The sequence below is a fragment of the Ambystoma mexicanum genome, chromosome 4p (genome assembly GCF_040938575.1).
Source record: "Ambystoma mexicanum isolate Mex_15411 chromosome 4p, UKY_AmexF1_1, whole genome shotgun sequence".
NCBI lineage: Eukaryota > Metazoa > Chordata > Amphibia > Caudata > Ambystomatidae > Ambystoma > Ambystoma mexicanum.
In genome coordinates, this window is record NC_090927.1 from 1,029,755,480 (window position 1) to 1,029,768,830 (window position 13,351).

Genomic DNA, 13,351 nt, shown 5'->3' on the forward strand with positions numbered 1-13,351 from the left:
CCCTTACTTCTTCATCTCTTTCTCTACAGCGTGCTAATGCATTCAAATCTAACAATCGCTGCGGTGGTAATTTCCCAATTAACTGTTTCCATCTCTCCACCAAATATATACCCATGCATTCCAACACTACCTGTCTTTCGTTGCTTCTTCGGAAGTCATACATCGAAGCCAATGCTGCCGTCCCATCATTCCCGTCTATATACATCTCTGCCTGTTGCTGCAATTCCACCTTCCTTTCTTTGCTGATCGCACTGCGAGTTACTCTTGTGCATCCATTTTGTTCAGTCCCGCCTCTCGCCCCATGGCTTCAACTTCAGCCCCTGAAGGGACAGATGGTACCGAGTCTGTATCTAAGGGGGGAGGTGCGGATGGAACAATAGGAATGGGGAGTGTCTGCTGTGGGCCTGGTTGGCTCATAGGAAGTGTTACATGCGCAGTCTGTGGCTGTGGGAGGGCTTGAGCTACGGGAGGGGCTTGAGCAATAGTTACTGGCGTGTTTGGCCTTGCTTCTGATCTTGGGCCTTGTTTTATATGGATCAATATGTTTTCCATCACTTCATCTGCTATGTGCAATTCCCGTTGTGGGTATATTTTCTCTATGTTCAACTGGTCACGTCTACCTGACCTCCTTAGACTCTCAGTCCACTCCTCCTCCTCCTTTTCTTCCGCTACTTCACCTTTCGATTTATGCCTGTGCGCATGCTTCGCTCTACTTCTAAATCGGAGCATTGCTTCCCTTCTCCAGTCCTTAATGATATCAAATGCTGCGGGACGCGCTTTCTTTCTTATCAACACCCTTTCCAGGTTATCTATTCTCGCTATCTCACTACCATTTATCGGCCACTGATGGTCTTGTTCCTTTCTGGTTTGCCTATGCCAAGTCTCACAGAATATTATCGCTCCCACACCATACTTCACATACATCTCATACGCCGGCGTTCCCCCAGGTGGTACAATTTGGCCATCTTCCAAAGATTGTCTACCGCAGCGGAAAAACCCTGCTAGGGTGGACAATACCCCAGGCATGTTTCAACCTCCCCTTGGTTAATCAACCTTACCCAGGGCGTTTGATTTTGCAAAGTCAACTCTCAACCAATATCAGGGTTATTTTGAATCAGGGTATGAGTCACCTGATAAATCGATTTGTCCTCCAGGACACAATCCGTCTGTATACTGATGCAACCAATGACATCGTGTCTGCATTTCTTGCCTTCTCCCTCGTTTCGGGACCCTCGCCTCCTTGTTCTCTGGCCAGATACGTCGATCAGGGATCAGATGTGTGCAGATCTGCAAAGGAATCTCTCATCACTTCTACAGGGTGCCCCGAACACCTCTTGATCCCGGCTTGATCCCGGCTCGATCGTCCCGTCCTCGTCGTTCTCCGCCTTTACTCAATTACAACGTACACGATGGAACAAGTGGGGGAGGGTCCCTATTCGTGTGCCATCTTGAAAGGGGCCCCTAGGGGTCCCTCGCGTTATGGAAACAAGGCAAGTCACCACACACGATAGATACGCCAGACACGAGGTTGCATTCCCAAAGCTAGGGTTTATTGCAAAGCAAATAGTCTCAGTTGGCCAACTCGGTCTCACGCCACGCGACGTGTATCTCTAGACCTCGAGGGACGCAAGAGAGCGAATTACGTACATCAGTTACATATATACAAAATGCATATCATACAATCAGCTGTGACATGTTTAACACCCCCCCCCTTTATTGGGTTTCTTTGAACTCGGTTTGATGATGGACAATTTCTACGAATATGACACCTTCAAATATCTATTCTAGTAATAATTTGCAACCCTGCAAATGTAGAGTCATCTTTTCTTTGTTGAACAGAACACAGTGCTTCTGTTCTTGTAAGCGAGCTACATACGGGGGAAGAGCCACATTCCAGACCTTGCTATCTATGAGGTGCTATTCGTGTCCTGGGAGCCGACATGCTCTACAGGGCCGTAAGAAGAGCATAATTCAAGCCTTTACCTGCTTTATTCTAACATATTCTACCATATAACGAGACTGGCTGGCAGCTGTGAAATTATTAAATGCCCTGCGGCTCTGCTTCAAGGCTACATTCGGGAGGGAGCCGGGCATTCCTCTCCAGAGCTGCCTATGTTGTGTTTCAACAAACACCTTATTAGCCTCGCGGCCTTGTCCTTTCACGTTCAGACAACAATGTTAACAGTCAAGCAGAGTAAGCAAAATGTGCTGCGAAGCAGTTTGAACAGAAAGCAATGAGCAATCATTAGAAAACAAAATGGCGATCCTTGTTACATCAAAATGGCCGCTCATTGGTCAAACTCGGAAACCTGTATTTCTATCGTTATGTACATGAAACGGTTGGCCTTCGGCCACCAAAATACGTTTGACGTCAATCGTGAGAGGTGTCCATTTTTCTAGACCGACAACCTGGCAGGAGGAGTACAGGCGATTTAGGCAATTGGTGTGCATCAGGATGAACTTTAGGATGCAGCTGATGGCAGAGAAGCAGCGGGCTAGGATGGCATGGGTTGCTAGGGCCAGGGCAGAGGTGGTGGAGGGAAGGACACTGAGGTGGTTTGCCATATTGGAGGAGGCTTGCAGGGGAGCGTAGGAGGAGAGGAGGTTGAGGGAGAGCCTGCAAGCCATCCAGGACCAAACAGTGGCCTGCCTCCAAGTGAAGGACGAGCAATGCAACTCTCCCGGGCAGGATGTGATGATAGACTATTGAGCCCACTGCCTATGTATAAAGTTCATTGTGTGGTTTGAATTGTTTCACATTTGTTCATTTTTCCCTTGTACATTTCCCCCTTAAACACAGTAGTTTTTCAGAGTGTAACTATTGATAATAAAGGTTTCTCTTTATTCATCACACAGTTGTCTCTTTGTTCATATGCTGCATTTTGTGTACTTTCATTTTGGAATGCATTTGTTTTGTGACTGTCATGTGGGTTGGGGGCCTAACTGTAGATGTGTGGCATACGCTCATCAATTGTGCAGTCGTTGGGGGGATGTGCGTCACAATGCATGGCCACCCACCTACACACATCAGCTACCAGCCAGTGGATGCTCTCATGTCATGCTGCACATCTGCCACTAGAATGATTCATCTTCACATGTGATTTATTTTATATCTGGCTGTACACATCACCCATCTGCTTGGCTCACACACTCTCAGACTTCCTTTTCATCACCCCGACACATGCCTGTTTCACTTCTGTTAGTTGCAGGGGCCTGCAAAGCCATACTTTCCTACCTGAGTCCCTTCATTCATTGATTGTTGCTTTCTACTAGGCACTCACATTACATGTGACTCTGTTCTCTCAGTGATGTATTGGACGTTTGTCCTCCTAGGTCATTCACCTATAGCACTTTGAGGCCATTGCAATGGCACATGGGCACAATAATATGTCACATTGCATTACATTGCTTTACTGTGTCACATGTTCATGGTGCTTTCGCCGTGTAGCTGCTATTACATTCTGCTGTCCTGTTGCTGTGACACTGATTGTGATGTACCAGGGAGTCCTGTGATGAGCTACAGACATGGATTCTGCATCATTGCCACCAGTTGCTAAGTCTATGGTTGGGTATGTGGCAGGTCAGTGGGGCTGAGGTACGTTGTTGGTCAACATTGGACTGGTATGGGGGTTATGTGGCAGGGCCAGGCCTGGGTGTTGTCGGAGATGTGTGATATGGTAGGTGGTGTGAAAACCTGTGAGGCTGCCTGGGGGTGGTGTCAGAGGTGAGGGGGCTGGTGGGTGGTGTGAGGACCTGTGGGTCTATCTGGAGGTAGTGACAGAGGTGAGGGAGGCTGGTCGGTGGTGTCTGGGCTTGAAGGAGCTGCCTGGGGTGGCATTGTAGGTGAGGCGTGCCTGGGGGTGGTGTCAGAGGTGTGAGGGGCTGGTGGGTGATGTGAGGACCTGAGGGACTACCTTGGGGTAGTGTTGGAGGTGAGGGGGGCTGGTGGGTGGTGTCTGGACTTGAGGGATCTGCCTGGGGGTGGCATTGGAGGTGCGGGGTGCTGGTGTATGGTGTCTGGGCTTGAGGAAGCTGCCTAGGGGTGACGTTGGAGGTAAGGGGGGCTGGCAGGTGGAATGAGGACGTCTGGGGCTGCCTTGGGGTGGCATCAGAGGTGAGGGGGCTGGTCGGTGCTGTAGGGGGTTTTGGGAGCAGTTTGGGTGCATTGGGAGTAGGGTGGAGAGTTAGCAGGATCACAGGGGTGCAGCTGTTACTTACGTGGAGCCTCACGCAAATTGGCTGGGGTGCAGTTGTTACTTATAGGGGAACACAAGCAGGTGCACTGTGGTGCAGCTGTTACTTACACGGGATGTCGTGCAAGTTCGCAGGGGTGCAGTCGTTGGGGGGATGTGTGTCACAATGCATGGCCACCCACCTACACACATCAGCTACCAGCCAGTGGATGCTCTCATGTCATGCTGCACATCTGCCACTAGAATGATTCATCTTCACATGTGATTTATTTTATATCTGGCTGTGCACATCACCCATCTGCTTGGCTCACACACTCTCAGACTTCCTTTTCATCACCCCGACACATGCCTGTTCCACTTCTGTTAGTTGCAGGGGCCTGCAAAGCCATACTTTCCTACCTGAGTCCCTTCATTCATTGATTGTTGCTTTCTACTAGGCACTCACATTACATTCGTCGTTACGTATGCAGTCGTTACTTATGTGGGACCTCACGCTGGTTCGCAGGGGGACCTTGCACAGGTTTGCAGCGGTGTAGCCATTACTTACATGGGACCTCACACAGGTTTACAGGGGTGTAGCTATTAACTACGGGGATCTTGCGCAGGTTTGCAGATGGACCTCGTGCAGGTTTGCAGTGGGACCTCGAACAGGTTTGCAGAGGTGTGGATGTCAAATACGGGGGACAGCGCACAAGTTAGCAGGGGTGCATCTGTTACTTACGGGGGACCTGGCACAGGTTTACAGGGGTGTAGCCGTTAACTACGGGGACCTCGCGCAGGTTTGCAGGGGGACCTCGCACAGGTTTGCAGGGGGCCTCAAACAGGTTTGCAGGGGTGTGGATGTTAACTACGGGGGACTGTGCACAGGTTAGCAGGGGTGCATCTGTTACTTACGGGGGACCTCATGCAAGTTCACAGGGGTGCAGACGTTACTTATGGGGGAGCTCCCGCAAGTTCGCAGGGATGCAGCCGTTAGTTCCAGGGGAACTTGTGCAGGTTTGCAGGCATGCACCCATTACTTGCAAGGGACTTCACGCAGGTTTTCAGGGATAGTGGGTTGTTGGGTCAGCGGTAGTTGTGGAGATTTGCAGAATGGTTGGTCTATGGCTATGTTTCTGGTTTGCATGGGGACGTGTCATGGGCATTCCTCGCACATCTCGGTTTTCTTTGCGGGGCGGGCTGAAATGCGCATTTCAATCCATGAATAAGCTAAATGTGCATTGGAAACGTTGAGGGTCGGGCCGCACAGAGTCTTTCTCGGTACGCAGACTTTGCAGGATCATTGCGCACTTTTCTATTAATCGGGCCCATCATCTTTGCTTATGTAAAGACTGTGTGAAAAGACTACACTGCATGGAAAATTTCCAAAATCAAGGTCGCCTTTGGATTTTGACTCCGTTCAAAATAACCCCTAAACTGTTTAAAAGTACTTCCCCATAAAAAGCCATTCAGCATTCATTATGCTATGTATTGCATCGTGGATGGCTTTGAAGGTCACGCTATGAAATCGAACTGTAAGTTTAATTTGCCAAAGTCTTAATGCAGGCAGTGAAATATTACTCCGTCCTGGTGTATTTAAAGGGGAAATAGGAGTCCTAAAATACAACTTAGAACTTTGTACGCTATCAGAGGGCCAAGGTGAAGCATCTTTTTTTTGTGAAAAAGGAAACCATTATATTAGCATTTGAAAACGGAGGTTGAAAAACCAGAGAGCGATAAACCAATGAAAATACTGCTTCAGCAACATTTTCTTTTCATATTAGAAAAAGCAACCATTAAAAAGCTGGAGGGTTCGGCTTATCCTCACCTTGGCAGCCACGAAAGGCGCGCATGGATATTTAGCAGCACAATTTAATGAAAACTGCTGTAGTCAGTCTTCTGCCACTCTTGCCTCTTACCTGTAAAATGGTGGGCTTCTGAAAGTGCGCCTTATCAGCCGTTACATTCTCTCAGGCAAACCTCGGGCTGCTGTTCCAATACCGTTGTTGTTTGCAATTGAAAACATAATAACATCCTACGAAATGTGCATGCAGCAAAACAAGCAAGCAGTCGTAATTTCTAAGTAATAAAAGAATAAAAACACCATAATGGCAAGCTCTCTTCTTGGTGAATTTTCTAAAATGGATTTATAAATGTCCATGCACAGCAGGACACCTCTTAGTAAACAAAGGCAAGTGAAATTCTCGAGGTGTGCGTTTTGCCAGAGGAGCTCTTTAAGATTAGCAGCAGCAGTAAAGTGGAGAAGCCGTGCTGCTGTGGCAGTTTCCATCACACACTCCGCTGTTCTGGAAAAGTCATTACTTGCATAGGTGCACAGTGGTTCCTGGTCACCACGGAGAGAGTATTCCTCTGCCACCAGTATATTAGCAAGGACCTTGAAGAGGACCGAACATTATTTTAGGGCAAGCCGGAATACTGCACATTTGAGCAGATACAGTAGTCGAGTAGGAAAATGAAGAACATTGAAATGATTGTGTTAAAGGTGCTAATTCAGCGACAGACGGGGAGGACACTTACCAACTGTGATAGTAAAGAAGGGGGATTGTGGGGGCAGCTACACAGGAAATGACACAGGTATTCTAAGTCACAGACGCCCCCTACAAAGGGCTTCACCGGCAACAGTAGGGGGTAATGATGCATTCGGTGTACACACAGTTACAGTTACTGGCTTATGATTAGTGAAATAAGGGGAAGTGTTAAAATAGTGCCATCATATACAGGTGTAAGGGGAAAACCCTCAGGGCGGGATGGACCTGGGAAACCTCGATGTGAAACACATGGCCAATACTTCAGAGATCTGCAAAGGGGTTGGGGCTTAAGCTACACATCACGAGAAAAACAACATACCTAGAACAAGGTGATGTAATTACAGAGTGGTCAGCCAACCTAGCCTCCCAACACAGCCTTGAGGAGGGTGGCTCTGGAGCAGTGTGCTGGTCACATGACCGCTGATGCCCATCGGCATGCGGCTGTGGGAGAGGAACACTGGATGGAGTCTCATTCCTGGGAGAACCAATCAGACAGTAAGTTCTTGAGTTCTGGGGAGGTTGGCCAGCCTCAAAAGTATCTACCACAGAGTTAGCAAAAATCACTATCTAACAGGTATCATATGAGTGTCCCCTTTCCCACCAGCTGCTGGGTGTCTCGTGTTCCGTTCTCAATGGTGCTGACCAATGGCAGTGTATTAAAGTCGGCGGTCAGCACAAATGTTACTTCAGTAATAACAGGTTTTTCTAGGCTTGGGTGTGAATAAATGTGGTACCCCATGGGGGTACTTTGTAATGAAAAGTGTTGAACTGTTTGCTTTAATTATGCTTTACCATTCTATGCAAGCTTCGATGAGGTGACGGCCACGAACCAATGAAATCCCTGGGAAACATAGAAAAAGTACATTCTCCAACTTGCAAGTGTTTCGATCGATTTCCGACCATTGTATTTCTTGGTATGAAACTATTGTTCATTAGGTTGTATACTAATTGACCTTTTCACAATTGACCTCGGGAGAATTGACCTCGGGAGAATTGACCTTATTTAGAAGGTCAATTAGGACATATACCCCTGCAACCCTCCACCCAATCCAAAAACCCCTGCAGCCCCTCACCCAATCCCTAATATTATTTATAATCCAAAACCAACCCAATAAATATATAAAATAACTAAAATAATATAAAGGTCCATTGACCTCGGGAGAATTGACCTTATTTAGAAGGTCAATTAGGACATATACCCCTGCAACCCTCCACCCAATCCAAAACCCCCTGCAGCCCCTCACCCAATCCCTTATATTATTTATAATCCAAAACCAACCCAATAAATATATAAAATAACTAAAATAATATAAAGGTCCATTGTGCAGAAGGTCAATTGTAAAAGGTCAATTTGGGTAATACCATTCATATTCCATTCATATGTCAGCCATTCGATCAGAGCCTATCCACTGTTCTCTTTCATTTGTGCTCACCGCGCTGTAATAAACAGTGTTGCTTCTTGACCACTGTTTGCTCTACTTTTTGAGTCAGTGGTTTTTATTATGGTCTAATTGGTGGACTCCTGACAACATTTTTGAAGGCCCTAGTGAGATCTCTCAGTCCTCAACAGACCACAGAGGGTATCCAGGCCATCCTCCCTGGGGGCACGGCTCTGGCGACTGCAGACCTGTTCACTGCGCTTCACTAAGGAGGGCCTGCTGAGGGAGAGTTCGCAAAGGTCTGCCAGGTTCCGAGCGCCGGCATGCGCTCAATGGAAGGGTGAGCCTGTGGTAAAGTCTCTGGGTAGGTACAAGGAGGCATGGAGCTGTAGAGGTAACAGTTGCAGCCCCTAAGTGAGTGGTAGGCCCGGAGGCAGTGCAGGGGAGACTGATCATGGAGGAGGCTGGTACCCAGTGAGACTCTCGGGGTAGCCAAGCAACCAGTCGGCACTGCAGGCAGGTAGATCAGGGGAGAGAGAGAGAGAAACCAGAGGAGGAAAGGAAGCTTTTGGAACTTCAGGTGGTCTGGCTCATGTTTGAGAGGGGCAGGGAGGACATTCCAGAGGGAGGCACCTGCAGAGGATAGAGATCTATTACCCATTCTCTGCATGGAGAAGCGTCCGAGCCTTAGAGAGTTGGAGGTAGCTGAGTGAAGGGCTCGAGAAGGAAGCTATTTTGTAACAGAGACCTGGATGTAGTGCTGGCCCCAGCCCAGAAAGCCTTGTGGATGATGCAGAGGGTCTTGAACTTGATCCTTGAAGCCACCAAGAGCCAGTGGAGAGATTTCAGGGCTGGAGAGATACATTCCCAGGACTTAAGACCAAGGATAAGTCTTGCAGTCCTGTTCTGGATTAGTTGCAGAGGAGGGAGTGTAGAGGAAGGCACATTGAGAAAGAGGCTGCTGCAGTAGTCCAGCCTAGAGAGAACCAAAGCTCTGGAGGCAGTTAGCTTCTGGGGGAAAGTATGAAAAGGAAGAATACCTATGAGGAGGTGCAGCTGGTAGTGGGCCTTCTTGACAAGGTCAGTGATGTGAGGAGAGAAGGAGATAGTGGAATTGAAGATGACACAAAGGTTTTTTGCCTCACATGAAGGTGAAGGAAGAGGGCCCAAGGAGGGCGACCAGAGTGAGAGAGGGAAAGCAGGGAGCAGGGGTCCCAACGAGAAGGATCTCAGTATTTTTGGCATTGAAGCATAGATCATTGGAAGCACACCAATTCTGAATCGCAGAAAGACCATCACCAATGAGTGAGAGAGGAGAGGAGGCTGAATGGAGCCTGAGAGAGAGCTGAGTGTCATCCACATAACACTGAAAGTTAGAGCAGAAGGTAGAGATCAGGTGGGCCAAAGGGGCCAAGTAGACATTGAAGCGAAGAGCCAGAGTGAGAGGCTAGAGCCCTGCGGAACACCACATGTGGAGAGAGATATGGTGGAGAGAAAGGAATCAAGTTGGACCTGGGAGGGTCGGTTCAGGAGGAAGGAGGTCAACCACTCCAGGGCCTGATCCATGATGCCCAGGTTCTCAATGAGTCAATTGATCAGCATGGCGTGATTGACTATTTCAAAAGCAGAGGAAAGGTGAAGGAGGATGAGGATAGAAGGAAGGCTGGAATCAAGATTAGAGAGCAAATCTTCATGGGTGTTCAAGAGAGCAGTTTCTATGCCTCTGGCTGCTCTGAAGCAAGACTGATTGTCATGGAGACAACCAATAGATTCAGCGTGGAGAGTAAGCTTGGAGACGGCTAGCTTTTCCAGGAGTTTGCCCAGGAAAGGAGTGATAGAGATTGGGTGATAGTTTTCCGGATATGTAGGGATGGCAGAAAGGAGAGGATGCACAAGTGAGTGTTTGTGGAGAGAGGCTAAGGATTCAGTGGCGAATGAGTGATTGCAGAAATCGACCAAGGCTGGAACTAGGGTGTCAATGTGGTCATGGATGGTTCTGGAGGTGCACGGGAGCACCTCTTTGGACGACACTTTCATAGATTGGACTTGTCTAGAAACACCATCAGGTGTTGTCAGAGAGAAAGAGTAGAAAGCAGGTGGAGAGGGGGAAGCGGCCAGAGGGGGCTGGGAGAGGTAGAGAGAGAGAGGAAGAGGAGAGGGAGAAGAGAAAGTCCTGGGTTGTATAGGTGAAGTGAGAAGCTGGAGTCATACAGGGGGCCTAGGAGGGAACAGGAGACGCAGAGACAGCGGAAGGCTTGGCTAGCTCTTTGCAGATTTTAAAGAGTTTGGCCGTGTTGTTAGAGGCCACATAAACACATGCTTGGATGTGAACTCTCTTTTTTGACAGGACAGAGAGTCTGTATTGCCTTTGGAGCAGGCGGCAGGCCAGTTTGTCAGGGCATGCGCCCAATGCCCTTTCTCTAGGGACAGGGAGTGGGCGCTGGTTTGGCACACCTCCGGTAGAGTAGGAGGGGTGCATAGTGTGTAGAAAACTCTGTTAGACCGGAGTGGCGCATAGTGCAGGCGATTGCATAGTTGCGTCATTGGAGTACAAGTTGTGTTGGATTTTTTGGAGAGAGGGACACGCGTGTGGTAGAAAGAGTCATTCAGTGGTGTGGACTTGTGGTGGACAAGTCAGCACAAAGAGGTATTGCGTGTAAAATAACAGGCTTTTGCATTTCGACAGCGGGAGTGTGCCAGCGATGCATGGTTAGACACTGGACATTCTTGCACTAACATAGGGAACGGTGAAAGGTGGAGAGGGCTGAAAAGTATTACATTGAGTAAGTGATTGGGCCTGTGGAAAGGGCCATCGCAAACAAGTGGAGTGTCTGGTAGACGGGCAAAGTGAACATTGACAGGAGTGATTGGGAATAAAAAGGGGGAAGTGTTGGAAAAACAGAACAAGAGGGGAAAACATTGTTGCAGAATAAAAAGAAAGGAAATAATGGCTTATGTGGACAGCCCCTAGACCACATTTGCCACAAATTGCCCCACTATTGCGATAATCTATTAGAATAAAATGTTCAGTGGGCTGCAGAGACTGCAGTGTTTCTATGCCTAGCCAGCGGAAGGGACATTTGACAGTAAAATAATAGAGAATATGTTCTTGTACCTATTAACGAAATATAAGGTTTCTAAGCTAAATAGCAGGAAAAGCATATTTAGTCTCTGGAAATGATACAAGGAGACTAAATGGGAAAACCTGAAGAAAGAAGAAGATGAGACAGTGGGAGGGGGAAGACCGAGTTAACCACCTCCGCCCTATGGGGTATATCCAGAGCGCAAAGTAGAAGGAAACTAAAGAGTACGACGTTCCCTTACTTCTCAGGGAAATCAATCGTAGTTCCCTTACTTTATATCAACTGGAGCATCGTTCCAGGACGGTAGAAAAGGCCACTTAAAAAAAATAAAAACAGCTCCCCAGCTGGAGACTTGAACCTATGCGCTGTGTTGTCAATCCTGTGTCAAACAAAGTTGTGCTATCTCACAAGTCATAGGCAAGCCCTGTTATTTCGATAAACTGCTTGCTAATGAAGCCTATTCCCAGGCAGTCACGCATCAATCTGGGAATTGCTGTAGAGGCTGGGGTGCTTGAGTAGGCATAAAGGTGTTTGCATCTAATGGAAGGGGCACATCAGTGGCGATAGTCATGGGCATTTCCATTCAGAGGTGCAAATAGTGGGTGAAGGGAAGGGATGCTACATAACGCTGCACGCTGAGGGGGCACTGACACACTAATGGTGTCATTTAAATGTATATTCTTTCACCGTGTTTTCTTTAGACATAAGAACTTTTGTAAATTACAGCTTTTTGAGGTGGAGGGAAGGAAAAGAAGGACTCGGGTACGGGGTTAGAATTGAGGGAGGATGACTGAGTATGGGGGATTGAAGGGAGCAGAAAAAGGATTTGGGCATAAAAGGGGGCACTGTAGAGAACATAATTCCACTACTTTTTTTGTACACTTCGACCAGTGGTTATATCCCACCTTGCAACCAGCCGCAGTGTATATTAACCCTCTTTGGAAAACCCCAAAGGGAGATCAGGGGAAAACAATTGGGGGGAAAGAGAAATAAACACAAAGAGAAGAGGTGCACATGCAGGGTGAAAGAAAATATGTAGCAGCTATCGAAAAGAATATGCGCCAACAGGTAGATGCATTATTTAGTGTAGCATAACGGGAGGATAAGAGGATGAAGAGCAAGGGGGATAAGGGAGAATGGCTATCGGACAGAATAAAGGACGAATAGGAAGCAACAAAGAAAAATTATAAAGGGGATGAGGAAAAGCAGCCTCAGATGAAGGGTTATTAAGAGACAAATGGAGTGACAAGGACAGTGGCAAATGGACACCCGGCACACTTAGGGGAAGGGGAAGAAAAAGTGGAAATGACAGGACAGTGATGGTTGTGACAGGGACTGGTCCACCTCCTTGCGTAGTAGGACAGGGAAGGTAAAAATGCAGTAATGCCCTTACTAGAGAAGGGATGAGCGGGATCCCACTATGTGCCCTGGCAAACAATGAACCGGGACAACCTAATATGTACCCTGCCCTCCCTCGTAGCTGGGGACAGAAAATGAACACAGGTATTCCAAAAAAAGACAGCAGGGGTGGTGCTGGCCATAGAGGATATGCAAAGGTTGTTTGCAGTAATTATAGGAGAACAGGCAGACATCATTTGGAATCAGGCTGGCTATAAAGGAGTGAAATTAAACACCAATGCTCATGGCGGAGCTCCATTTAACAGTTGTCAAGCACATGTCTGGGAAGTTTTAAGAAGCATGTATCCAGACAGCTATGACCTGGGGGGGAGTGATGGTTTACACAATGAAATGTGACGCTGACCTAGCTGAATATATAAAGCGAGTTCAGGATAATGGACCCTAGAGAAGCGATGGTCCTGAGATTAATGCATACCATTGTTCTATAACATACATTCTAGTAAAAGGACTGCCAACAGAAATACAGGCTTCCTTGGACAAGGTAGTAGGTATATAGAATAAGGGCTGGATCAAAATGCAAGCCACAATAGTACATTACTGTAAGAGGAAGCAGAAAAGCGAGAGGCAGACAGCCGAGTATGCCACAAAGGCAGAAAACAAATGAGTGCAAAAGAAACAGGCCAAATACACCATGGAAGGACGCTGTTAGTGCCATATGCCGCTTCTGTGGCGCCAGCACAACAGGGAGGGTTTGGCAAGGAGGGTACATGCCACCACAGCATGGACCACATTGGGGAACAGCACCACAG